Source organism: Eucyclogobius newberryi, unplaced genomic scaffold (genome assembly GCF_026437365.1).
Source record: "Eucyclogobius newberryi isolate DKJ021-1_F unplaced genomic scaffold, fEucNew1.0.hap1 SCAF_8, whole genome shotgun sequence".
NCBI lineage: Eukaryota > Metazoa > Chordata > Actinopteri > Gobiiformes > Gobiidae > Eucyclogobius > Eucyclogobius newberryi.
This window is the reverse complement of record NW_027316500.1, coordinates 3,449,984-3,477,946: the sequence shown is the minus strand read 5'-3', so window position 1 is coordinate 3,477,946 and position 27,963 is coordinate 3,449,984. Positions and strand designations below refer to the sequence as shown.

Below are 27,963 nucleotides of genomic sequence, written 5' to 3'. Positions count from 1 at the left end.
TTGTTGTGTTGCCGCCAGACGTGGACTGTGACTCCGCGATGCTTCTGTGGGAAATGTAAAATATAGTTTTACCAGCTGTTTTAAACTCGTGTATTGTCAACACTCGGATACAAACTTGAAAAACACACTCAGTGGAGGTCTTTGTTTTATTGGCAGCCCTGCTCTGTCTGCTTACAGCGCTCGTTAGCCACATTCCTCTGTTAGCTAACTTTGTTACACACTTTACATTTGTTTTTTGCTTTATTTCCCCAAGAATATCTGGAATTTCACGCCACCAAAAGGCCACATATATTTATTTAAAATGACTTTTGAACGTTTCATTGTTGTTATTGTGACTTTTCTGAAACGGTTTTTAACCTTGGTATTTTACTCGAGCTAATGTGTTTAGCTTTGTGTTAGCGTTTCGTTTGTTGCGTGAAGTTTTGCCACACTCTTGAATGTTCTGCAGTTAACACTATGTCCATAGTTTAAAGTCATTTATTCATTATTTATTTATTTAGTTTGGTACTCGCCCAACTAAACTGTAATTAAACCTGCATGACCATTCAAACGAGGCTTATTAAGTTTTCGTCATGATTTCATAATAGTCAGGGACATTTTTCTGTGTTAAATTGATAAATACACATTTTGTCTGCCGATGCAGGTAACATGACACCTTTCAATTTGTCACCCATTTGTCACCCGTTGGTCTCCCATTTGTCTCCCCTGGCAATATTTAAATGTTCACGTTACAGTGTTGAAAGTGTTCCGTGCTGTGTCGTCCCGCTCCCATGACGGACGCCCCTTTAAATCACAACCGAAGTCGTCCGCTGATTGAAAACTGAGTGCTTCAGATCCGCTGCCTCTGCTTCCAAGAAAAGCGAGCTGGAGCTGCCGTGGGTCTGTGTGCTGCCTGTGCCGGGGTCTGTGTGCTGCCTGTGCCGGGGTCTGTGTGCTGCCTGTGCCGGGTCTGGCTGTGTGCTGCCTGTGCCGGGTCTGGCTGTGTGCTGCCTGTGCCGGGTCTGGCTGTGTGCTGCCTGTGCCGGGTCTGGCTGTGTGCTGCCTGTGCCGGGTCTGGCTGTGTGCTGCCTGTGCCGGGTCTGGCTGTGTGCTGCCTGTGCCGGGTCTGGCTGTGTGCTGCCTGTGCCGGGTCTGGCTGTGTGCTGCCTGTGCCGGGTCTGGCTGTGTGCTGCCTGTGCCGGGTCTGGCTGTGTGCTGCTGATCCCAGTCCCAGGCAGCTGCAGTCGGCTGCTTGTCACTCTTGACCGATATGCAAACAACCACACCAAACATTGGCAAATGTTGTTGACACTATCGATTCTATTTGTTGTTTGTACTAAGCCGGAACAGGATTAGAATGATCATCAGGGTAGGAGCGTGACTTTCCAAGGTACACACACAGAAGCAACTGCATTTAATCTGTAGTTTGGGCTTTTTTTATTTAATGGGAGAGATTAATAGGCTACTGCAAAAATTGTATTAATTTTTTTCAAATATGGATTGCTAATGCTGCCACAGCATAAACTGAAATGCAATACCAGCAAAACCAGGACGTGCTAATAATAGTAGAAAAGTAGAATTACCTGCAATAAATCATTTTGAGTAGTTTTAGTTCCTTCCTTTTTTAGTATTTGTAACCTACTAACATGACTCCATCATATCATAGCCCAATTTTCTAACTCATATTGTTATTTTTTTTAATTTTCAAAGACAATAAAAATGGCTTCCAGTATTTATTTCATGATCATAAACGAGACTTTTACTCTAACACAAAAGAATACCCCAATTTCTTTGACATTTTATAAAATACCCCAAAGCTGAGCATTGACTGGCTCTCAATCTTGTTTTAAATCTGATTAATTGCCCGACTCTCATTTAAACTCATAATTCTACATAAAACAGACAAAGGGCGTGCATAACAAATTCAAACATAGTCTTATCCATATGTCGGGCAGCTGTACATTCCTCTGCAGAGCCTTGGATCTCTGTTACAGAAATAACAGGCTGACGGTCAGTGGGTAAGACGCCGTAGACCACAACAACAACAGAGCAGCAACAAGGAGCGTGAGGTGCTGTCTGACAGGCATGAGCGGCTCCAACTCCAGGTAGTACATTTGAACATTACTACATTACTTCTCGACAGTGACTTTTTGTCGTCTCGCATTTTTTTGTCAGTCGCTTGCAAGTCTATTATTATAACATGACGGGGCCAGTGTGGCGGCTGGCGGTCTCCATTTAATGCAGATGGAGCCAGAGTCCCAAATCCGCCACACCTGTATCACCAGAACTCTGCACGGCAACAGTTTGTCAGGCCGCGAGTCGTGCGTCACATGACCACAGCACAACAACAACGACACACTTTAGTACAGTTTACCGAAGAGCTAATATGCCTGAGGTCTCAAGTCAGGGCAAATATGTACTACTGCCTTTATGAAGCTTCTTTTCAAATAGCACCCCATTGGCTAGGTCTGTGTATTCATACGTACTTGAATGTATTACGTTTTACTCGTTTTCAAAAGCTAATTTAAGGGGAAAATATTATGCACATATATTTAACATATATTTCATCTAGTTACAGTGTTTCCTCATCATTAGTTTAGTCAAAGTTGTATTGTGATTGGTTCCTGCATGTTTGAGTAATCCTGTATTGTCCTATATAGTGCTTTGGAAATTCTAGTTTTCACCTACCCCCTATCCCCGCCTACATCACTGTACTTAGTTGTAATTATTTATAGTCAAAGCTGCAGGGTTCTAAAGTGTCACTTAGCCACTTTTCATAAATAAGGTAGTAAATGGACCTGTTTCTATTGCTCAGCCGTCTAAGATCAATATGGTGGTTTATAAAGAATAAAATGTAAAATGAGGATCTATGACGATAAACATGATACATCTCCTTTAATGTTGTTCGTATTCAGCAGTTCAAGAATCTTAGAAGGTTGTGATTGGTTTTCTTTTGTAAAACCGGATTACATTCAACGTGAGAGATGAATTTGTCAGTCTAGATTTCGGAGAGACAAATAAACATCAATCGCTTTATGGGTGGGATTTAGGGCTGAAACGATTAATCGAGTAATTTGATTATTGTTTTATTGCCTCGATGATTTTTTTAAATTTATATATTTAACATAAAACCTCTTGAATTTGTGTTGCACGGAATGCACGGCGACTTGTGGCACTTTTTGTTTCACACAGACCGATGGCCACTAAAGCACATCAGAGGAGAGAGCGGTGTATTTTAACTTATGACTGGGTAACGTAGTTTTGTTGTGCGCAAGAGCACGGAGCACAGCGAGTATGAAACAGAGTCCGCCTCCGCAATGACGGGGCGAAGACACAGAGGCTAAAGTGAACAGCACATGGAGCTAATGCTGCCACATGACTGGAGAGTTACAGCTCCAAACACCAGGCATCACTGGCCTCACGCAACATAAAGCTTTGCAAACAAGTTTCTTATTTTAACTTATGTGACATAAAATGCTTGGCAAGTTTATTTGTAGAGCACAATTCATACTCAAGGCAATTCAAAGTGCTCCACACAGCAGGGGGGGAAATGCATTCAAATCACAGACATGGTAGAAATCAAGTGGTGAAATAAGGGATTTATGGCTTGGATTTATTTAGTTTTTGAGCCCATTTCCAAAACGAGCTCACCATATCTTACTTAAACTCGTGCTTTGTTGTACCGTCTTTCGCCGTTTGGTATGATTTTTGTCAGGATCATTCATCGACATTTTCCTTTGAATTTTCCTCTTCCCTCTTTCCTTCGAATACTCCTCTTCCCTCTTTTCATCTTCACCTCTTTGTACCGCACACTGTTGAATTTCTGTCTGCTCTGTGTGCTTTCGATGACTTGTTCTCACTTTCCCCTCTCCCGGGAGTACGTCCAACCTCAGAGCCCACACTGAGGGATCCTTCTTTTTCTTTTCCATCCCTCCTCCTACTACTGCCTCTGCTCCTTCATTTTCTTCCCTCTCGGAACGCCGTTTCCAGTCTGGGAGGATCGGATTACCCCGGGAGGAGGGAGGGAAGGGAGTCCTGGGAGGCTCTCTGTGAAGGTTGTGGAGGTAAGGAGTTTGAGGCAGGGAGGGGGGGAGATCGTGTTTCACATCTCCAGCTCTTCCTCCTCCTCCTCCTCCTCCTCCTCCTCCTCCTCCTCCCCCTCCCCCAGCGGCCTGGAGACAGAGTGGCTGAGTCTGGGAGGAAAACATGCAATCCACCCCTCTCCTCCTCCGACTCCACACGGCCAGCCTCTCGGAGCAGATAAATAAAGGCAGTAAATGGGCGCATAGAGGGCCGATTCTTCAGCAGCCTCCATCCCCCCCAACCACCTTCCCGCATGGTTATTTTATATCCCCAACGTCGTGTGTTTTCATTTGGCTGGATTTGTGGCAAAGGTGAAACTGCTGGAGGGAGACGATCAGACCCGAGCTCAAAATGAGGAAAATGTGTCTGGGGGTAAATGCCAGTGGGCCAAACGGTGGAAAGTCTCTGCTTTTGGAGGTGGAGATACAGAGGGCCCCAGCAGCAGCAGACGCTGATAGCAGTTTAATCGATATTCAAGATGTTTATACAGCAGGTTTTGGCCTGTTCTCTGGGTGTGATTAGATCTCCCCTGTCTGGATTATACCAGCGGAGACTTAGACTTGGGTAACAGAATCTAATATGGCTGTAAAGTCTGCTTGAGGTGCTGTCTGAGGTGGTCAGTGGAGGCTAGAGAGTTGTATTTTTTTTTATTCTGAACAGGGGCCAGTACAGTACGGCAAAGAGTTTAAGGTACTTCGGACAAAAAGACCGAAATCATGGGCTTGAGAATTCTTGACAATTCAAAATATGTAATATTTGGTTTGGAATTGTTAATTGCTATGGCAATTGCTATGGTGTTATTTTTTTATTCACTCTGATGACCCTTTGGTACAGTGTAGAGCTGGGTGATATGGTTTTGGATTTGGGATCTCAGGGCTCAGATTAAGGATTTTCACTTGTATAGCGGCGCTGCTAAACAATCCGTTAATTTTTCCAAATTTGTATAACAATTTGATAATTGCATAGCAAAACACGAAAGTGACTAACAATCCACAATTTAACAATTTCCATTGATATAACATGATTATTTATTTAAAATGTATTTGTAAATATTCTATTTAAAAAGAAACTTAACAAATTAACTTTTAAACACTTTTTAAACATAAAATACGCATCTGATTGTTAAAAACGAGGTTGTCACTTGGCAGAGTAAATATGAATATTTTGGAATGTGTATGATCTGCAAAGACTTTTGCGTTTAGGAGCTATTGACCTCGGAAGTCCGAATCTGTGACACTAACTTTACCGCACGTGTACCTCCCACTTTCAGACTCGCGATCTGAGGCAGCAGCGGGACTCGTCATGTCAACACAGTGTCCTACATGTGTCATGCTGTTATTGACGATCGATTGACGAGTGATCAGTACTTTTAGGCACTTTGTTTATACATGTGAACACGCATTTTTGTATCGCAAAAGCTGCGATACAAAAACACTTTTTTTCTGACGAATGCATCACATTTGAGAGAAATTGCGTCGCATTTTGCGATGCGATACCGCTTATTCTGAACCCTGGATCTCATTCCTTTATTTCTCCTATTAGGCTGCTTTAAGTCAAACCATAGTTTGAGACGCAAACTAGAGCAATAAGACTTTTTAAAACATTTGATCGTTGCTAGTACCTTTAGCTAGATAGGAATGTTTTGGGTAGAAAAATCTAATTGCAGTTTTCTTTTTTTTAATGATTTGGCTTTTAATAATCTTATTCACATTTTTTATGTGTCAAGGAGAACTGTCAAAAAGACTGAAATAAAAACTAATAATGCATTTCGCAACACGCTTGTGCAGATCTAAACTACAGAGTTAGCTGTTTTTCTGCAGAATAAGGTGTGATATTTGATCATTTTTGAAGGAAATTATGATACTGCAAAAATCGCAGCCTTTGTAATTTGCTAATTGCTTCCATTCAAATAGTAATTTGGATTCGATTGCATTTACTCTTGCAGCTTTAATGGGTAGAAACTCACTGACAAGAGGCATAAAAGATTGAATACCCAGCACAAGCGCTTATCTAATTCAATACATACTAATTCAGAACAAAGAATCCGTTCTGAATCTTCTTAATGGCTTTTAACCCTGTTTAGAGGGCCCTAATTTCTCCGATCTACCTAGACATATTTGACTCTCTAATATTGCACACTCATACTGTAATATCACATGTCTAGGACATCCGATTCAGTCTGATGGAGCAGTTTTCTTTCTACTTGAGAGAAAGGTCAAAGCAGGCTGGAGATGTCCTTTTTATAGTATCGATCTGGTTTTAAATACACTGAGCTCCTGGCAGTGAATAATTCAGGACGCTCCTCCTCACCAGTGGCAACGCACGGCCCCACATTCCTTATTCAAACGCAGCAACAGGAAGAGGCGTCACCACATCTTTGCTCGGCCAGAGCCGACTCCTTTTGCCCCGTCTCACTGTGAAAATGTGATTATTTGGCCACGTGCGAAGTGGCTGGTCACGTGACTGCGGCGACTGCTTTCCACAAAAGTTGAAAAATGCCAAGTGATCTGCATAACTCTTCTTCACAGCTGAACATCTCCCCTGAACAATGGCGTCCATTGTTTGGGACGTGGTGTTGGGACCACTTTGAGCTGATCCAGTCTGAGGGGATTATTGATTGTTACAACCGAGTTCACTTTGAGCAGCAACGCATCATTTGTGCAGTTGAAGTATAACAAAAATCTATAGTTTTGTCTTTACTAGAAATCATATCATATACTCGATATTCAAATCCAAGTTTAGAAGTCCATGTCTTCTAAACAACAACCACAGTATTGCCTTCATTTTGATCTTTTGCCCCTGTAAATTGAAATGATTTTTGATCATTGAATCAGAATCAGAATAAAGTTTATTGCCATTTGTCAATGAACATAACTCACGGACATAGGAACTTGTCCTGGCGGTTCGGTGCAACGCAAAGGAATATAATGTTATTGGCTAATGGACATGCATCCATTTGTAAATTCTATTGATTATTTATTAACTATTTTATCTGTTTGATAAAATATTGATCGTGAGATTGGGCTGTACAAAACATCTTTTATAGATATTGCTTTAGTCTAACATTTTGCTTGACTAATGCCAGTCTAGGAAGAGGGTTTGGGCGTGGTAGAATAGTTTCATGGCTGAAGTTGAGCCAGTGCAGTTCTTAGAAAGAGAAGTGTATGAGCCGGCTGACCTGAGGCAGCTCAGAGCCTGCAGTGGGCAGCTCTGGTCACAGTTCTCTTCATTCTTGTGGGGGATTTGTCTGTAATCCTTGTGTCTGAAAGTGCAGTGATCCTGCTGGAGCAGACATGACCCCTGATCCCCAGGCTAACCTTTGAGCTTTCACTCCTCTACTCTTTTTTTAGTTTGACCTCCTTATCATACATTTACTGCCATTTGGCCACATACTAAAGCCATCAGCAGTGAAGTTCATATAGTGTGTTTGTGTGGGTCTCAGACTCCGCCTCCAGGCCTGGCTCCTGCTGTGGCTCCTGCTTTGGCTCCTGCTCCACAGGCCTCTGCTGCTGCTGGTGGCATTAGTCTTCTCGCACAGCCTTCCTCTGCCCTCTCGCTCTCTTCTGTTGGTTTAGTGAAAGCCACAATCGGAGGTCCAACACCACACATGCACTTCCTGTGAGGATTGGCCTGCTGTGCAGCCAAAAACAATGTACGGATCTGTAAGTAAGTAGCCCATAGACGAGGAACAATATACTTTGCCGTTAGGCCCGTTACAGGTGACCATCTGCAGTAGTAGTAGTAACATGAAGGGCATCTGGAGGAAAAAAACTAGATACTAAATGGCTCAGAGAGAGATTATACTTACAGTACATTCACGTTCCACATATTCAAGGTATTGCATATTTATAGTGACTGCATGATTGCATTTGCTCACTAAATGTATGGCATAGTCATGTGCTAGAACATTTAGCTTCTTTTCTAGCGTTTCTGCTGTCCTTCTCTGTTGGTCTGTTTGCTCCATTACTTGCTACAACACATACTGTAACTTTTGTCACTTTTGTTCTGCATAACACGGTTGCTTTGGGACGTTTATACTATAGAGCTCCGCACAAAGAAGAAGAACAAGTTGTTGTGGATTGGAAATAACCTCTGTAACCTGGAGATGCAGCATCACTCAAGAACACACAGCCCAGAGATCTATAATATTGCACCATATTGAATTAGTCTATTAGTGGATCGACCAATGGATTGTGGATTAGATAGAGCAGAAAGAGACAGTGCATCGTTTCATTAGGCATGTCTCTCTCCGTTCAAACTAATAAGCAGAGAATAATGTGGTGTTTGTGCTGGTAGCTTGTTTTGGTGAGGTTAGCATATGTAGCATCCTGTTAGCTGCATAGCTGTGTCTCGCTCTGCAGCAAAGAGCAGGACTGGTTTCACCACTTTCACACTTCACATACTGGAATTTACCTTCAACCGTTTGCCTCAACTACTGCAAACACTTGTCAATCGTATTTATTAGGGCTGCACGACTGCGTGTGTCTGTGCGTGCGTGCGTGCGTGTGTGTGTGTGTGTGTGTGTGTGTGTGTCAAAAGGCAGCAGCTGTTTGGACGCAGTGTTATGTCCACCCTGTTGTTAGATGTCTATTTTCTCCTGCTCTGTTCTAGAATAAGCGCTGGGCCGTGGTGCTGTCATGTCTCCACCTCGTCTGATTGGAGCAGGCCCGTTTGCTCTGTCTGAGAGTAGGACACTTTCCAACTGATTGTAAAGGCTTTGGCTTCAGCTGAGCTTTACAAACACAGAAGCTGATGCTGAACACTCCTAATCTCACACAATTTATTCATTTTAGTCACGCCCACCCAAAAAACAGTTTGAATTCTGCAGCACAGATCAGTTATAATAGTTATAAAGTAATAGGGCTGCAAGTTAGTTGTTAACAAGTCGAAAAAATATTTCTATGGTGCATTTTTTTAAAATGATATTTTCAGCCAAATAAATATGGTGACGGAAGGATTCTAGATGGAGAATATTTCAGAATAGAATCAGAATAGGTTTATTGCCATTGTCAATGACTTATCAAACATATAAACTTGTCTTGGTGGTTCAGTGCAATATTGATGTAAATATTTATTTTAACTTTTTTATTTAATGCCACCGTCTTTGTTATAAAAGATCTTCTGCCATGTGTTTTAGTCTGTATAGTCTAGATGGCAATGAACAAAATGTTTAATATCTAGTATTATAGTAGTATAGTGCTGCAACAATTAACTGCCTGATCCTGAGTGTCTAGTGAACTCTCAAATTTTGATGATTGTAATTGTTATCTGGACTTTACAGACTCATTTACTTTACAGAATAATAAAACGCTTGCATAACAAAGACTTCGCATTATTAAATACAAAATGTCAAATACAAAAATGTCAATTTACAAATCAATTCGTAAATTCTCTCTACCTAGAAGTCTTCTGTCACCATATTTCAACCTTTTTATTTGGTTGATAATTGTTTTAAAAGTCAATGTACAACAGAAATAATCACTTGACTAGCCAACTTGTCAAAAAATAATTGCTGACTAATCTGCTACTAAAATCATTATAGTCGTTAATTGTTAGTGACAGCTCTAGCCACGTTTTTTACTATTGATCGCCACAGCACTACAAAGGCTGGTACTTACAGAACTAGTTGGCTGTAAAAACAAATCTTTATTTCAATTTTACAAAAAAAAAGAAGTAAAGTGTATGGATATTTTGCTCAGTTGGCATTATTGTGTGACTGTGCAGATCTGTGGGAGGGAAGTGGCCTGACGTCTGCCTCCTTCACTCGTACAAAGGCCCATTTGAGGAGCTGGCCACTGTCAAATGAAAAGAGCCTCTGTGTCGGTGCGCACCAGTCTGCAGCTCGCGGCCGCACTGCTCCACTTATCTGTGCACAAACAAGCTGCAAACACTCTGCCATCAATAGTGGTCTAATAACGGAGCCCTGAGGCACTCCAGCTCTGCGGCCAGGGAGGTGCTAAAGCGCTAATATGTGCCACTGTGCCATCCAGCTGAAGAATCCACAAAAATATGTTTAAAAAGACCAAGAGAGATTTGAGGGCAATGCACTGATGTTGTGGGTCAAGTAGAATCTGATTTATGCTCTATGTTCCAAAAGAAAATGGCGTCTTCTGCCTGTTGTTCTGTCATTTGTCAATTGGCCCATCGTCTCGGAGTTTGTGGACGCATAGCAACAAAGCTGTACATGTGCTAACCACTAGTAACAGCAGTGAACACAGCTCACAACAGTGGAAACATAAAAAAATGACCAGAACAAGCTGCAAAACAAATAAACGCTTCTCTCGCCTGGTTTTCTTGACTCTTTTCCAACAATTGTGATCTAAAATGGCTGTGGATTCTCCATGTTTGTTTTTCTTGTTACTCTAGTTCTCCCATTTTGGTCCATTCTCTTACTGACTGTGCATGCCCTCTGATCTGTTTGCGTATGAAAATGGAGAATAACTGGACACTGGACAAAAAAACTGGCTATGTGGGACATAATATCTAAATGATCTTTACCAAGAAATTACATATACAGGCCGCACCCATCAATAAGCCGCAGGTGCCCACGTTGTAACATAGATATAAGATATTTACATACTATATGTACTAAAAAAAATAACTTTAACAAAGCACTAACAGGAGTTTATTGTTGGAGGATAAATTGTTCATGTTATTAATTTCAACATGTTTTGTGTGTGTGTGGTTTTTTTTTTTTTCAGGTTGGATCTAAAACTCCCTTCTGAAAAGTCCACTTCCCCATGGAGCTGTGCAGCCTCCTCCACATCGCGGAGCCTCTGAGCAGTCAGCCAGGTACAGTGCTGCTCCATGTTGGCTCAGAAGTTTATTGAGCTTCTCCAATGGTTGAAAAAAGTCATCTAATGAGCTATTATGAGAACCTTTATACTGACTAGGCCCTGCTCTTAGGGAGGAGTTTCCCCTGAAACATGCCTGCCTTGTTCTTAGTCAGCTCAGTATTAAGTCGAGTTTCTCAGACCAGCTCCTCAGATTGAAAATTAATATTGGATGGAAGTCGAAACATCTTGATTTTTTTAAAGCATTGTCCAGATGTCTTCGTAACTCTTTATCTAACAGTGCAAACTCTCTGCTCTTCAATGCACTCTTTCTATAACACTTTCTCATTTCTGAACCTGCCTTTACAAATGTAGCAATAATGTGGTGATTTTAAACTTGTCTTGAAGAACTGGGTGCAAAAAATATCAGACTTGCACACAGAAGTTTGTTCTTGTTCGGGAAGGATTTAAGATAATGTTAAATTTTTTTGTATCATTTGAGCTGATACTTCATCAGATTAATTAAAAATGCACATTCTGTTTCAACTGTTAATATGTTTTTCTGTCCAAATGGTTGCTAGTCAGTAAGATGAACATGAAGAGAACCTCTTCAAACTAAATATAGTAGTTTCAAGGATGTCATGTCTCGTTAGACACCTTTTTTGGGGGTAAAGAATAATAATAAAAAACTGCTCAAAGCCAGAATGCAGTGTAGAGGATCCAAGTGGGCCGACTGATCAGTACAATAAAGGTCCAAACCCTTGAATTACATCAACAAACATTACTTGTATACAGCTGCGCCGATTCTTCTTCTAAAGTTGATTAGTTGAAGCCCTTTTGTTGTTTGGTGACTCTTTGAGAAGATTAACCCCTGACCTGGGGGCTGAAGGCAAAGCCAACCAATCAGAAGGCTTCCTGCTCGTTAATAGCATCGCTGTGATTTGGTCATTTGAGTTGTCATCTGCTTTGATTAATTGCATTGAAGCAGGAGAGCAGGAAGAGCCCTGATTACCCCGAGCCTGAAGTGTGTGTGTGTGTGCTCTGTGTGTGTGTGTGCTCTGTGTGTGTGTGTGCTCTGTGTGTGTGTGTGTGTGCTCTGTGTGTGTGTGTGCTCTGTGTGTGTGTGTGCTCTGTGTGTGTGTGTGCTATGTGTGTGTGTGCTCTGTGTGTGTGTGTGTGTGTGTGCTCTGTGTGTGTGTGCTCTGTGTGTGTGTGCTCTGTGTGTGTGTGCTCTGTGTGTGTGTGCTCTGTGTGTGTGTGTGCTCTGTGTGTGTGTGCTCTGTGTGTGTGTGCTCTGTGTGTGTGTGTGCTCTGTGTGTGTGTGTGTGCTCTGTGTGTGTGTGCTCTGTGTGTGTGTGTGTGCTCTGTGTGTGTGTGCTCTGTGTGTGTGTGTGCTCTGTGTGTGTGTGTGCTCTGTGTGTGTGTGTGCTCTGTGTGTGTGTGTGCTCTGTGTGTGTGTGTGCTCTGTGTGTGTGTGTGCTCTGTGTGTGTGTGCTCTGTGTGTGTGTGTGCTCTGTGTGTGTGTGCTCTGTGTGTGTGTGTGCTCTGTGTGTGTGTGTGCTCTGTGTGTGTGTGCTCTGTGTGTGTGTGCTCTGTGTGTGTGTGTGCTCTGTGTGTGTGTGTGTGCTCTGTGTGTGTGTGTGTGCTCTGTGTGTGTGTGTGTGCTCTGTGTGTGTGTGTGTGCTCTGTGTGTGTGTGTGCTCTGTGTGTGTGTGTGCTCTGTGTGTGTGTGTGCTCTGTGTGCTCTGTGTGCTCTGTGTGTGTGCTCTGTGTGCTCTGTGTGTGTGCTCTGTGTGTGTGCTCTGTGTGCTCTGTGTGTGTGCTCTGTGTGCTCTGTGTGTGTGCTCTGTGTGCTCTGTGTGTGTGCTCTGTGTGTGTGTGCTCTGTGTGTGTGCTGTGTGTGTGTGTGTGTGCACGCGCGTGCACGTGTGCTCTGTGCGCACGTGTGCTCTGTGTGTGTGTGCGCGCGTGCTCTGTGTGTGTGCGCGCGCGTGCTCTGTGCGTGCGCGTGTGCTCTTAGCGCACGTGCACGTGTGCTGTGTGTGCGCGCGTGCGTGTGCTCTTAGCGCGCGTGCGCGTGTGCTCTGTGTGCGCGCGTGCATGTGTGCGCGCGTGCTCTGTGTGTGTGTGCGCGCGTGCTCTGTGTGTGTGTGCGCGCGTGCTCTGTGTGTGTGTGCGCGCGTGCTCTGTGTGTGTGTGTGCGCGCGTGCTCTGTGTGTGTGTGTGTGTGCGCGCGTGCTCTGTGTGTGTGCGCGCGCGTGCTCTGTGTGTGCGCGCGCGTGCTCTGTGTGTGCGCGCGCGTGCTCTGTGTGCGCGCGCGCGTGCTCTGTGCGTGCGCGCGCGTGCTCTGTGCGTGTGTGCGCGCGCGTGCTCTGTGTGTGTGTGTGTGTGCGCGCGCGCGTGCTCTGTGTGTGTGTGTGCGCGCGCGTGCTCTCTGTGTGTGTGTGTGTGTGTGTGTGTGCGCGCGTGCTCTGTGTGTGCGCGCGCGCATGCTCTGTGTGTGTGCGTGTGCGCTGTGTGTGTGTGTGTGTGTTAGATTGTGGGACCAGACTGGTGTGTTTTGTGCTGCTTCATGTAGGAACAGTTGTGCCCGCATATGTTTGCTTTTCAGATATTGTCTGTTTTCCATTATGGTCGTCTTGGTGTTCGCAATGTCTCCTCAGTTTCATCTCTCTACCAGGGCTGGACTGGGGGGGAAATTGGTCCTGGATTTTTAGATCTGGACCAGCCCCCTACACGCCGGGCTATCCAGGGATTAGCTCCTTTTTTTTTAACAACTGGCCTATTCAATAAGATAAGCTTACTAACTTAATATTTGTGTTTATTAATTCAAATATAACTGCAGGGATTTAGTCAAACAGCCTGGAATGGCCTGTTGTAGCAAATTTATCCTAATTTATCAGACTGAGATGCATTAAGGTTGTATATTTTTTCCTAAAATATAAGCCATGTGCTATTAAAACTTTAAAACATAAAATGCTACACATATTTTACTATTGACAAAATCCTCGCACAGGTTTTGCAGACGGTTTTCTTTTCTCAGAAGTGAGCGCTTCGCATTGAAGTGGCCTTATTGGTATGCAGGTATTGAATAAAACAGTTCTGTACATCTATACTAGTCCAACCACAGGAAAAGAGCCATTAGCTCCATGCCGACCCGCTGCTGCCCTGCGCGCGTGTTCCATGAGCAGTAGATCCACTCGTCCCAAAAAAGTTTTCCAAAGCACCATTGCTTGTAAGTGCCCAGCCGTACTTTAGAGTCTCGTTGACCAAATGAATCTCACTCTCTGGAAGGCATTTCCAGCAGTAGTTGGAACTTTGAAAGTGGCGAACGAACCCGTGACAGGCGCCAGTGTCGGCACTATTTTTCTTATTGTCACTACGTGATGTACACAAAATATCTTCACTGCTGCTACCCCGGGCGCCTGTCGCCACGGCCATGGCAGCCAGTGGGTCGGCACTAGATCATACACTCCAGGGTTCAGAATAACCGGTATCGCATCGCAAAATGCGACGCAATTTCTCTCAAATGCGATGCATTCGTCATAAAGTGTTTTTGTATCGCAAAAGCTGCAATGTGTTCAATTGTGTTCAATTGTGTAACCAAAGCGCCTAAAAAGTACTGATCACTCGTCAATCGATCGTCAATAACGGCCTGACACATGTAGGACACTGTGTTGTCATGACGAGTCCCGCTGCTGTCACAGAGCGCGAGTCTGAAAGTGGGAGGAGCTACGTGTGGTAAAGTTGGCGTCACAGATTCAGACTTCCGAGGTCAATAGCTCCTAAACGCAAAAGTCTTTGCAGATCATTCACATGCCAAAATACTCATATTTACTCTGCCAAGTGACACAACCTCGTTTTTAACAATCAGATGCGTATTTTGGGCGCAGCGAATTTAAAATGGATCCGAATGTGCAGCCGCAGCCGAGACGCGTTCTTAGGGAGCGTCATCAAATGTGCAGCGGGAGCGGTGACGAGAGTACTTAGGGACCGTCATCAAGTAGCAAAACGAAAAATTTAATGGAACGTCAAATAGAGCGGTACAATTTGAATAACACATAAAATACACCATGATGGACACTACAGTAACCTTTATTTTTCCGAGTGTAATGACAATTAATATGTAAATGAGACTCCTGCAAAGTCATCTGATTGATGATGATATGGAAGAAAGTTGTAAATAAGGCCATCTGACTTTGTTGATTAATTTTGTTCAACAATGAATTTTATTCGCAAATTTTATTTAAAGAAAAAATGTTTAAAATGTTTTAAAAAAGTTAATTTGTTAAGAGTTTTCTTTAATAGAATGTTTACAAATACATTTAAATAAATGATTGTGTTATATCAATGGAAAATATTGATTGTTAGTCACTTTCGTGTTTTGCTATGCAATTATGAAATTGCTATACAAATTTCGAAAAATTAAAGGATTGTTTAGCAGCACCGCTATACAAGTGAAAATCCTTAATCTGAGCCCTGCACTCCTAACTGATTATGCCTTCCGTGAGTTGGGAGTGTATGAACTAGTGCCACCCAGTCGGTCTGCACGCTGATCAAATATGAGCATCTGCAAACATGGATGCGCCCGTAGGTAAAACGAAACCTATCAAAAGTGCTGCAATTTTCAGAGAGTGTGGAGGAGCCTGAAAACCATCTCAGGCTTCAAAATCCCCCCTGCTCAGACGGAGGGGGACCTACAGTGGGTGAATGAGCTAAATTCTCACTTCCTGAGGTTTGATCAATCACCCACCCCTCCCCCTGCACAGCTGCATGCTCTGTCTTCCACAGCTGGACAATGGCCTACACCCGGTCCTCTTCACACCTCCGCCCCGGCCCATCAGCTCCACACTCCACCCGGCCCCACCCATCGCCGCAGCACACAGTCCCCCTGCCATCCACTGTCTGTCACAGCAGCAAAGGTGAGGAGAGAAATGAAGAAGATTTAAAGCAAGGAAGCCAGCAGGACCTGACGGCATCAGCCCCAGGCTCCTTAAGTCCTGTGCAGATGAACTGTGTGGAGTTATGGAGCATGTCTTCAACATGAGCCTGAAGCTGAGGGTGGTACAAAAGGTCTGGAAAACCTCCTGTCTGGTACCTGTGCCAAGACACGTCTTGGCTCTCATGTCCCATCTGAAGTGAGCTCAGCCATGGACCCGTTGCTGTTTGCATATAGGCCTGGCATCGGAGTGGAGGATGCCGTCATCTCCCTGCTGCACCTCTCTCTCTCTCACCTGGAGAAACCTGGCAGCTCTGTGAGGATCCGGTTCTTTTGATCTCTCTAGCGCCTTCAACACCATCCATCCGCTGCTCCTGAGGGACAAACTGGAGACGGCTGGTGTGGAGTAAGACCTGGCAGAGTGGATCCTGGACTACCTCACAGACCAACCCCAGTTTGTGAGAGCCCAGAACTGTGTGTCCAGGGCACCATCCTCGCTCCCTTTCTCTTCACCCTTTACACTGCAGACCTCAGACACGACACGGACAGCTGTGTCCTGCAGAAGTTCTCTGACGACTCTGCCATCATCGGACTCATCACGGACGATGATGATGCGGAGTACAGGGGACTGGCGCAGGACTTTGTGGACTGGTGTCAGCGGAACCACCTCCTCATCAACGCGGGGAAGACCAAGGAGATGGTGGTGGACTTCTGCAGATGCCACCCCACTGCCCCCTCACCAGTGAACATCCAGGGACGGGACATTGAGAGAGTGGACTCATACAAGTACCTGTGTGTTCATCTGAACCACAAACTGGACTGGACTCACAACACAGACGCACTGTACAGGAAGAGCCAGTGTCGGCTCTACCCCCTGAGGAGACTTGGTTCTTTTGGAGTGACAGGGCCACTCCTGAAGACCTTCTACGACTCTGTGGTGGCATCAGACCTCCAGTACGGTGTGGCCTGCTGGAGCAGCAGCATCAGAGAGGGAGAGGAAGAAGCTGGACAAAGTCATCTAGAAGTCCAGCTCCGTCCTGGGCTGTGCTCTGGACTCGGTGCAGGAGGTGGGGGACAGAAGGGTCCTGGCTAAATTCACATCTATGCTGGACCATGAGTTTCACCCTCTGCAGGACACTCTGTCCGCTCTGGAGAGCAGCTTCAGTGAAAAACTGATCCATCCTCGCTGTGTGAAGGAGACGTTTCACAGGTCTTTCCTTCTGCTGCTGTCAGACTCTACAACAAACACTGTTAGAACTGAACACGTGTAACTGTCATACCCATGTGCAATACTGACTTTAACCATGTGCAATACTGTAACATTCATGTGCAATTACTGTCATACTTAACGCAATGATGTCACACTCATGGGCAATACTCAGATGCAATAATGTCATATTCATGTGCATAGAACTGCTGTAAATAAGAGTGTTTACTTTACCACTATGATTAGTATTATTTTGTCCTGTGTTTATTTTTTAGCTTATTTTTATCTTTTTATTTTTATTTATTTTTATTTGTTCTTCTCTCAATTGCCTATTAAGAATATGAGAGGTTCTGTACATAGGAGTTTTGTTTATAAGAGTTTTTTTTCTATTAAGAGTTGTATCTGTTCCTTTCTTCTGTATCTACTTGTGTTGCAGCACCGAAATTTCCCCATGTGTTGAAAAATAAAGGCATATCTTATCTTATTGTATCTTATTTTATTTTCATATCTTACGATCCCCACAAGTATTTTTTCCCCCCAGTGGGCTCTGGACCCCACTTTGGGAACCACTGGTCTATTTAAAGCAGTTGTAGTTTTGTAAGTGGTGGTGGAAGTAAGTGGAGACCAGGAGAGTGTCTGAGTGTGTGCGTCTGAGGCCTCACTGACAGACTCTGAGCAGAGCCGTCCAGTCTGCAGCTCCCAAATCACTGCCATATGTGCACACCGCCCCGCACACACCGCCCCGCGCACCCACTGCAGCAACCCCCAGAACAGAAGAGCAATCAGGAACAAAGAAACTCCAAGAAAATGTGCATATTATCAGCCATCTCCAGGGAATACGCTGTGGTAAAGCAATTTAGTTAGTTTAGTTTTGGTAAGATGTTATTAAAAAGTTATGTGTGCCTCCTAATGTTACTAATGTATTGGTGTGCTACAATTGGACTGTTGAAATATCAGTATTTGTAATACAAATTAAAGAAGACGCATAGATGCAGTCGGCAACGTGTCATATTAGGAGGTGTGGTCTGACGTTGGGGTAAATTCTCTGAAATGCAACTTTTTCACTTCTAATACCTTTCCTTACTTATTATGTCTATTTAAGCACAACTAATTCAAGTGGCGTCTTACTTGAGTCTTAATGGAAGTTGTATAGCTGGCACTCCATGTCTGCATTGGCCCAATATAACTCCTAAAGTCTGTGTTGGCTCTTGTAGTTGAACACTGGATGACAGAGCAGCTCTTCTACATTATAATGAATGGATTGCTTCCCCCACAGAGCTCTCACTGGATGTTTCCTTCGATGGCGACTGTATCTATTACGCTTTGTCTGCTATATAGTTAAAATCTAGGATGCTTTTGGATCATTATTTTATATTTTGGGCATTTTAAATCACAATATTGATCTAAAATTAAAATAAATTCCGCTGCCTTCTGGTTTAAAATTTCCGTGTTGATTTCCGCCTAGTCAGAAACTCTATTTTGCATAACACTGTCTCCCAGAGGTTTCATTAGTAATTTTTGGCTATTCATGGAAATTACAGACCATTCTATAATTGAATGTAAATTACATCTCAACAAAGAAATAATACAAAATGATCACACATTTTGGTCACATTTTAATAATAATGTACCTCCAATAGTCTTACCTTTTATACTTTGAGCCTAAAATATGAAAATGTTTCTTGTTAAACAGACCTTCTGTGACTGCAAACTGAATCACAACAACAGTCTTCACAAATGCAGCTGCCATGACAGTATGTTGAACAAGTTTGATTTATAATTCTGTTTACAACTCCTACCAACTCCACCTTTTAATATTGCCAACAGCCATTTGTATCTAATCAAATCCAAGTTCAGCACCCAATCCAACTTCTCATTCTAAATTCCCTTACTTCCTTGTTCAATATTGTTGTTTACACTGGAGCAGCAGGCACACTGGACCACCTAAATGGCTGCTGGTGCTTTGTGGCCTGGCCCGAGTCTTAAAACTGGCCACACACACACTCTCACGTACACACACACACACACACACACACTCTCACTTACACACACTCTCACGTACACGCACGCACACGTACACACACGTACACACACACACACCGCTCTCCCCGCCACATTCACATCTATATTTAATACTCGTGTTTTTGTGTCTCGTCAGGTTTCTCCGCCGGTTTTAACTGGAAACAGAGCAGCTTCAGTGTTTTGAATATTTAAAGAAGCTTTCAGATGAGCTTCGAGCTGAGCAGGGAGATGACTGGCTGTGGAGGGCCTGGTTGAATGATTTGAGATCCACTGAGGAGGAGAACAGTGGTTTGTGTGTAGGGCTTTTTCCATTACCTGGCTCCGACATTCCTGCTGCAGAAGTTTGGGAGGAGTTTGAGATGAGGGAGGCGCCAGAGCAGCTGATAGTCGCTATCAACAGGTGGCTACTTCCACAGCCATAACGGCATTAGGCAGTAGTGTGTTTTTCCAAATGGGCTTTATATATTATCATGTGAATTATCTCGGCAAAGCTTTAATCGGTTATAGACAATATGATGGGCTATTTCCCTCTCCTTTGCACACAAAACAAGAAAATTATATAATAAAAAATAAATCTTTTGTATAGATATAAATATAGATTTTACATTCTCAACTGTGCATCCTTTTCACGAGGGTGCCCGGCTTGTTCAGGTTGCCTCAAAAGTGCAGATCTTCACTTCCCATTCCATTAACTCTCTGTGGGGAATTAACAGAGTCTTGTTAAAATAAATCGATCTTTAACTACCTCAAAGCAGACAGCAAGTTGAGACCTTTACTTATGATGTAAACACTTCACAGAAAAAAACTGTTTCATAAACAGCGTGGTTTCCGTTTCGATGCTAATGCTCTCTGCTGTGTGATCTTTATAGTTTGATATATTTTAGCAGGACTGGACTTACAGAGAAGCGAGCCTATGAATGGAACAGTAAGTACAGATCCGCATTTCTGAGGCAACCAGAACGAGCCGGACGCCATCATATACTTGAAGCTCACATTTACAGGCACGTTCTGGTAGATTTATCAAATGAATCGTCTAGAATCAGAAAGGGGTTTATTGCCATTGTCTAAGAGGCATCATACAACAATAGGTGGTAGAGTACTCGTCTTCTGATCCAAAGGTTGGCGGTTCGACTCCCCGCTCGGTCAGAGCGGTTAGATCCACTGGCCCGCAGGTTGGCGGTGTGATCGCAGCTGCCTCATGTGAATACTGCCGTTGTGTCCTTGGGCAAGACAAGACAACTCCCCCAGTGTCTGCGTATGTCTGGGGTGTGAAAGTGTGCGTGAATGGGTGACTGGTTCCTTGATGTAAAGCGCTTTGAGTACCTTGACGGTAGAAAAGCGCTATATAAATGTGACCATTTACATCAAGATTGTAATGATCAATCAGTTTTATAAAACTGTCTTAATTTAATTTTAAAATGGACTATAACACAAAATATTGTCCAAGCACATTGATGATTTGAAACGAAATTTGATCATTGATCAATCTTGATTTTCAATTACATTTTCTTTTGTCTTAATAATAAAAAATGCCTTTAAATATTGATTTCATCCACAATAACAAAACAGACATTTCTTTACTATTTAACACAAAAAATATGGCAATTTCCTCCTCTCCAAAGTCTGAACTCTGAACCACACACTTTTACTAAGGATTGGCTGATTGTTGAGATTAAAATGTGATTAATTGCCCGGCCCTAATTAGAAACGAACCTGTACTTGCAACAATAGCATGTACTTCCATAATTGTCGTACCCTTTGCCAGCTGCACTTCTTTGATAGTTGAAGGATGGGAGCAGTGTTGGACCAGAGCCGTCTGCATGTTCCTATGTATGTGCAGCTGGTGCATTAGCGAGCACTGGTTTCTCTGGAGTGTACACATCTGAACCATTTCTGTCCAGATTTATGGTTATGAACGGCTTTATGGTCTGCCTGTGTTTGTTTTACGAGAGCGGACAAAGACCTTGCTGTAGCACTGATGGATGGAGCCGTTTCTATGGAGATGGGCCTGATTAAAAACACATTAGAGTCCAGTGTTGCCTCTTCAGATAAGCCCTAATGAGTTCTGGTGAGATATGTGCGCCCAACTGGTTTGTTTAATCACTGCTGGCCCGTATACGTAATCTTGAGTTTACTTTTACCTGACAGAGTAGTGTACTAGCAATGTCTAATAGTACACAGATCGTTTCTAAAAATCAAAAACCTAATGAAATCCTTTGCCAAATCGGCAGAATTGGCTGAATGCAGTAACTTGTTAACACATGTGTATATGTCACAAATATTCTTCAACTACAGCTAAATTCAGCTTTTCATATGTAATTATTTATAAAGGCACAATATCAGCCTGTTAATAAAAACTTTTTTTTTTTTTTTTAAAGATTGGTATCTTTCTGGAGATCTGTGTCAGAAATCACATAGAGAGAGCCAAACTATTTGAATGGGACATCACTATTTAAAACATCACACCAATTGAAAATTCTGTGTAATCTGTCTCAGGAATATTTAATTAGTACTTGACAATACATTAGGAAAGGTACTTTTTAAAGATGGTGTTTGACTTGAAGGATACAAAGCCAAGATGCTGGGTGAGGAGTCTTCCCCGCTGCCCACCATGCCGCCACTTTTCGGGGTATTCTTATGTTAATCCATTGCTGGGGATGAGGCGTAAAGCAAACAATGGCACTGGAGCCAGAAAGTCTGGCCTGCAGTCTCCCAGGCCCTGAAAGGCATGTCGGGCAGGGCGCCGACACCAACGGGGAGGCTGCTGCAGCACCCAGAGGCCCGCCTGCAAGGAGGGGCCCCTGGAGGGGACGGCCGATGAGGCCAAGATGGAGTGAAAGAGGGGAAAGCAGAGGAATGAGAAGTAGAGGAGAGATGAGAGAGGAAATGGTGAAGGAAAAGTGGGGGAGGGACACATCTAGAGCAACAAATGGGAAGAAGGAAAAGAGGGGAGTGCCTCAGAGCTAACCACACTTCACCTCTTCATCTACCCGTATGCTCCTCCAAGTCCTGTGCCCATGTGTTCCACTATACTGGACACAACAAGCTGCAGATGCTAAATGTGCACAGCCACAGATATTGGCATATTTAGAAATAAATGTGGGGTGTACAGTTGTCATATGTAATCTGGCTTTGAAGATTATGTAGAAAGGTTTATCAGAATAAGCCTTATCTGGTCTCTGAGATTTGCTTTTTATCTTTTTTGTTGTGTTTTTATTTATTTTGTTTTTTCATGTAATAAAGGACAATCTGTGTTGCCCCAGAACAGATGGTGGGTTGCTAAAGTATTCGTACCCCTTCCACATTGTATTGGCATCTTTTGTGAAAGAGCAACACAAAGTGACACACAATTGTGAAGTTGAAGGAAGATTTTGTTTTTTAATCAAAAAACTGGAAAGTGCAGCGTGAAAAGGTATTCGGCTCTTTTCCCTGAGTGCAGCAAGTTGCTGTCAGACGTTTCCTGATGATTACTGAAAGATTGAATGTTGACCTAATGATCCAATAGTCCACCTGTGTCAGTATAAATGCAGGTGACGTTAGTAACATGGCACATGACATGGTGATGGCAGCATCATGCTCTGAGAAGCTTCTCAAGAGATGATGAGAAGGATGGAGCCATATTCAAGGCATTAGGCAAGACACTTCTCCCACCCTCCTCCAGTGTCCAGTGTATGAAAGAGTGTGAGGGCAAATGCTGGACAATGAATGTATATTAGCCCATGGCTACAGTCCGGCACGTTTACTGTTCATTAAGATGCACTGTCCTGATATATAAATACACAAATAACAATAATAATCTTTGACAAAAATCTGTTGGCGTCTGCAAAGAGCTTGCTGTAGAGGTTCACCTTCAGCAGCCCGATGACCTTAAACATAAAGCCAGAGCTGTAATAGAATGGTTTAAAACAAAACATATTAATGTGTTTGAATGGCCCAGTCAAAGTCCAGACCTAAATCCAATCGAGAATCTGTGGCAAGTAAACTGCTGTTCACAAACGCTCTCCATCAAATCTGACTGAGCTTTAGCTGTTCAGCAAATAAGAATGGGCAAAGGTTCAGTCTGTAGGTGAGTAAAGCTGGTAGAGACACAAGAGACTTTCAGCTGTAATTGCAGAGAAAGGCGGTTCCACAATGTATTGACTCAGGGAGCCTGAATACTATTGCACTCTGCACTTTTCAGTTTTTTTTTTATTTTATTTTAACCCGGAAATCATATAAAATTTTTCCTTCCACTTCACAAAAAAATGCCAATACAATTTATTTAAGTTTGTGGTCATGATGTGACTAAATATGGAAAAGTGTCAGGGGTACGAATACTTTTGCAAGCCACTGTATATTGTAAATATACAGCTCTTGCTGTCAAAACTAGACCGCCGTGCCACTGTCTCCATCTAATTACAACATGTATTATTTTCTGCGTAGCATAATCAATGAAACAGGACTCTGCAAGACAAAATGTGAATATTTTTTAAACCCTTGCAGCCCCAACCTTATGGTCAAAGCCCCAATCTGCTGATTCCAATCTGCCTCATTACTGCATTTATTTGTGGAGCTCAGGAGCCGTGGGCCAAGCCTCTCGTCCAATCAGGCCTTTCCTCATTTATTTAGACTGCTGCCGTCAGTCCAAAGCAGGAAGTGACACCCATTAGGATGGTCATTGATGTGTGGCTTCTGGTTTGCTCGCCCCATTTGGAGAGACTGGATTATTAATGGCCTCTAACACTCACAATCACTGAACGCTTTGCAGCTTTATTCTCTTCTATTTGTTTCATTATAGAATTGTAGAAAGAATACTTTGTTCAGAGAAAATTCTCAGCTTTACCCTATATGTCTGGAACAACACTTTTTTCCCTTTCACAATTCCATTCTTAACTTTAAGTGTCAACAGTTTGATCACAATATGATTTCGATATGATTCGGCCTCAGACAAACACAAACCTCTGCTAATGTTTTCTTTTAATTAGCTTAATACAAAATGTTTAAATAAATGACAACATGAATGCCTTATTTTAGTTTGTGTCATATGTCAGGAGTTTATTTGGTTTAATGATTTAGACCACGGCTCTGAATTTAAGCGATGAATCCCTAATTTGTGTTGTTGTACATTCTCAGCTTTACCCAGTTGTGCAGTGGAGTTGTGTCTTCTACTTGCCTATAAAATATAACTGAATTCAACTCTGAAGTGTCTCTTCCAAATAGCGTCATTTGTGCTGTAGCTTGGGTTCAGCTCCTGCATCCACCCCAGCCCCTTGCTATGGCAGCTAAATATCACTTTCCATAATGGATTTTTATAGCCGGCTCCCTCTGCAGCCAAATGAAAAGTTATTGTACCTAGCAGCAGACGGCGTCCATTAGAGCTTTTACAGAGGTCAGTACCCTACTTGTTTTTTACCTGACACTAGGGTTTTGAGCTCTGTAAATTTCCCAGCATCCCCCGAGCTGTGTGACCTCAAATTCTTTCCCCTGGAGGGCTAGCCATGGCTCAGTGGTTCCCTATAAGGCTGGTTTATTTTGTACAGGTGGGACATGGAACAATACCTCTTTTCATTGCTGCTCTGGTGAATGTTCCTCCTGTAAGGGTCTGATGTCACATATACCAGGCCAAGGAGGCACTGCTAACTTGAGACTCCAAACCTCTTGGCCCTAAACTTTCATTAAAAACCACTCATGGTCTAAAGAAAGTCTGAACTAATGACTATTTATTAAACTGGCTCTGCGTTTTTGAAACATTTTAAAAGGAGAGAGCTTGTCCATTGCTATTCAAAATTCCCATGCTATCTAAAGCAGAAACAGCTGTTGCTAATAATGCTAGCATGTCATGAAAGTAGTGCAGAAATGTGCATTCCTGGCACATTACTGCTTGGTATTTTTCTGTCTTTGTTCTGTGGATGCAAATAACGGAAGGATTTGGGTTTTGGTGAATTGCCTTCAGTTTTGCATTTGCTGTCAAAACATGCTATGAAAGAAGCACGAAAATGAGTGTCAACTAGGCCTTTTTTGTATCTATGTTTTGTAGCTACATATAACTCTAGGCAAAGTGAAGGATTTGGTGTTTAGAGGATTGACTTCCGATTTAATTTGACTGGTAACTTGAGAGGCAGGATTGCATTAAACCTGCTCTCTACAGTGTACAAACATTTGCATTCCTGACATATGGTGAAGATTTGGGGTTTTGGTGGACTGGCTGTAGGGTTGGGCGATACAGCAAAACAAAAAGTTTTTCTTGAAGACAGACGTAGATAGATGTTTATGTTTCCCCTAGCTAACTCAAGTTAGCTCTTGCCCTTGGTATGAGTTGGTGACATTAAAAGATCACTGACAGCAAGTTAGTGTTTCCTTTCAAAAGTTAGTATAATATGGAAGAAGCTACAAAAAATTTGCATTCCTGAAATAATAAGCTAGATCTTTTTCTGTTTTTGTTCACTGGATACAAGTAACTCAAGATAAAGTGGAGGATTTGGGCTTTGGTTTATTGCCTCCCAATTTAATTTGACTGGTAACCTGATCTCTAGTTTAGCATTTGCCTTCAAAATATTGGCAAGAGCATTTCCCTGTCCTCCAGCTGAAAGAATGACTCGTCTGTGTGCAGCAGCAGACTGAAGAATGGCAGACAGGTTAGCGCACGAACCCACACAGGAGTGAAAGTTACACTAAGAAAACGTCAAAGATTTTCAAATATTTCAAGGCGTAAACATTTCCCAGGCTTTTGTCTGCTCCTGGCCCGGACGTGATAAGCGAGACTCCCCGTCAGTCACGGTGTTAGAAGTTGTTTGCGGAGGGAAGTGCATGTTTTGTGTGATTTGGTGGGAGCGTGTATGTCGGCAGAAAAAGTGGAAGCGGTTTCCTGTCTCGGGGGGTGCTCTGACAGATGGGCCTTCCTGAGCATGTCCAGGCCTGTCCTCCTGCTCTCTTCACTCTTGCCTGTGTCATTGTGCCTTTGGGTGCTATCTAGACAGGATTTATGGATCTTATATGGTAGCCAGATATGTGGGAGATGTTCAGAAGACTAGATGTTAATTCTTATATTTTTTGTGTGTGAAGTTTGCCTGATGATTAAAGTGGAATAATTTGGAGTGTTAAAGTGGCATTATGGTGCGTTCAGACAAAGTTCAGTTTATTTGTACCCTGTTAGGCACTTGGAACCTGTGAGCCGAAGGGAGGAAGTGCGTTTCCTCAGCATGGGAGTCACATCTCGCAGTGTTGGATGCTACACGCTGTACCTGCCTGGTGTACAGGGCCTCAAGACTCAGCTGGGACTCACCAATCAGCCTACTAGACCATTTAATGATCCGACTCTTCGGTGCCAGAGTGCCAAACCATGCCACCAAGGAAAGTTATAAAACTGATTTGATTAAATGTCTTTAAAAGAAGTGAGCATTGTCCTTTCTATGTTAAAATATGACGGCTTTATGAGCCAGAAAAGACGTTGGCGCCTTTTTTTTTTTCATCTTTACCGTTGCTGTCCCGGAGCGATTTGTTTGCAGTTTGCCACTCGCTCGAGGAGAAGAGCACTGCAGTGCTGTTGCTGTCACATGGTCTGACACCATAAGTTCACATGATAACTAACCATGTATATAGGAAGCACTATTTACTCACAGTTTTAGATTGTGTTCACTTCAGTTCTTTTTAATCTTGATTTTTCTTCAAACAATGGGTAAACATGGAAAGTTTATTTTGATTTCTCTCTCGTCGTCTGTGGTCCTCGAGAGTAGCAGCAATGCTAACGCAACGCAAACACACTTTATGACCCTAAATCACTGGTTGTGACATAATGTACATATGCGGCGGTAGTAAATGTAGCAGTGAATGTGAATAGATATGTTTGAGTTTGAAAAAAGCTTTGCTTACACTGTGCGATTCAATCGTGCAGTGTACGAGCTGCAATCATCTGCTCATGATGAACGCACAACTGCTGATCGTATGTTCGCTTGATATTTGCTGTGAGTTGTAGTGCCGAAGCCGAATAAAAGCTGCGTGGAGACTGTAAAATACAGCTGCAGGTGGCATTAAACACTGCTCTGAGGGGCTCGAGCGGAGCCAGAGACATGGAGGTAAAACCCAGCACAAGCCCTTCTGAACAAATCAACGCACACACGAAAGCCAGAAAAGGTGTGTGGCCAAAGCCTCTGACTTTAAACAAAGCAGTGCTAAAGTGACCTGTGCCAACAGTTTGCTAGTGGGTTTCTATGATGTTTGGAGAGTTGAGACGAGTTGTATGAGAAGATGGTGGGACCACAGACGTGTCCACAGACGTGTCCACAGAGGTGTCCACAGACGTGTCCACAGATGTGTCCACAGCACTGCACACGTGCCTCCTGTGACTCGTGTCTGAGCAGGAAGACACGTACATTCAAGGCTCCGAAGTTCACACACTCCTGTCGGGAGATTCACCCGCACAGTGTGAGTTTGGGAGTCATTTGGAATGACTTTTAAAATCTTACAAATTCTTAGAGTGTAAACCCAGCTTAAATTGTAAAACATGTTATTGATCTCAAATCTGAAAGAGAAGGAGAGGGACCATAACTGAGGGCTGTAGCTGCCCTACTTCACTTCCCATGTCAATTTCAGTCAATACCATCAACGTGTGAAGAGGTTTGTGAGCGCTAGGAACTGCTACAGATTGAAATACCTACATCATCTTTTAATGTTTCAAAATCAGTTACCACACCTTTAACTGTTGAGATCTAAACTAATAGATTTTATATGTTAGGAAAAATTACAGTTGTTCAAAAAGCTTTAACTTGTGGCCTACTGTCAATTTTATTTCTTATGTTTATGCATCAAGAAATGGAGAGGGGAAAGATTGCGTCCAAACTATTTATGTTAGGGGCGTTGGTACATTCCATCTCATGTGCCATCTCTCCTCTGGTGCTGCTGATGAGGCGATGGCGTTAGACTCTAAATGGAGCAGAGAAGTACAAACAAACTCCATGTTGTTTGTTTCTCATGCACTTAATTTT

At 43.0% G+C, this 27,963-nt stretch overlaps 1 protein-coding gene across 1 annotated transcript in view; it reads left to right on the top strand.

The window, feature by feature from the left end:
• bmpr1aa (bone morphogenetic protein receptor, type IAa) overlaps positions 1 to 27,963 on the top strand; it is a 51,342-nt gene that overhangs the window by 460 nt on the left and 22,919 nt on the right. The window contains exon 2 of the mRNA XM_072436599.1: positions 10,764 to 10,854. The gene's annotated coding sequence lies outside the window, so the exon portion shown is untranslated. The remainder of the gene's footprint in view (positions 1 to 10,763; positions 10,855 to 27,963) is intronic.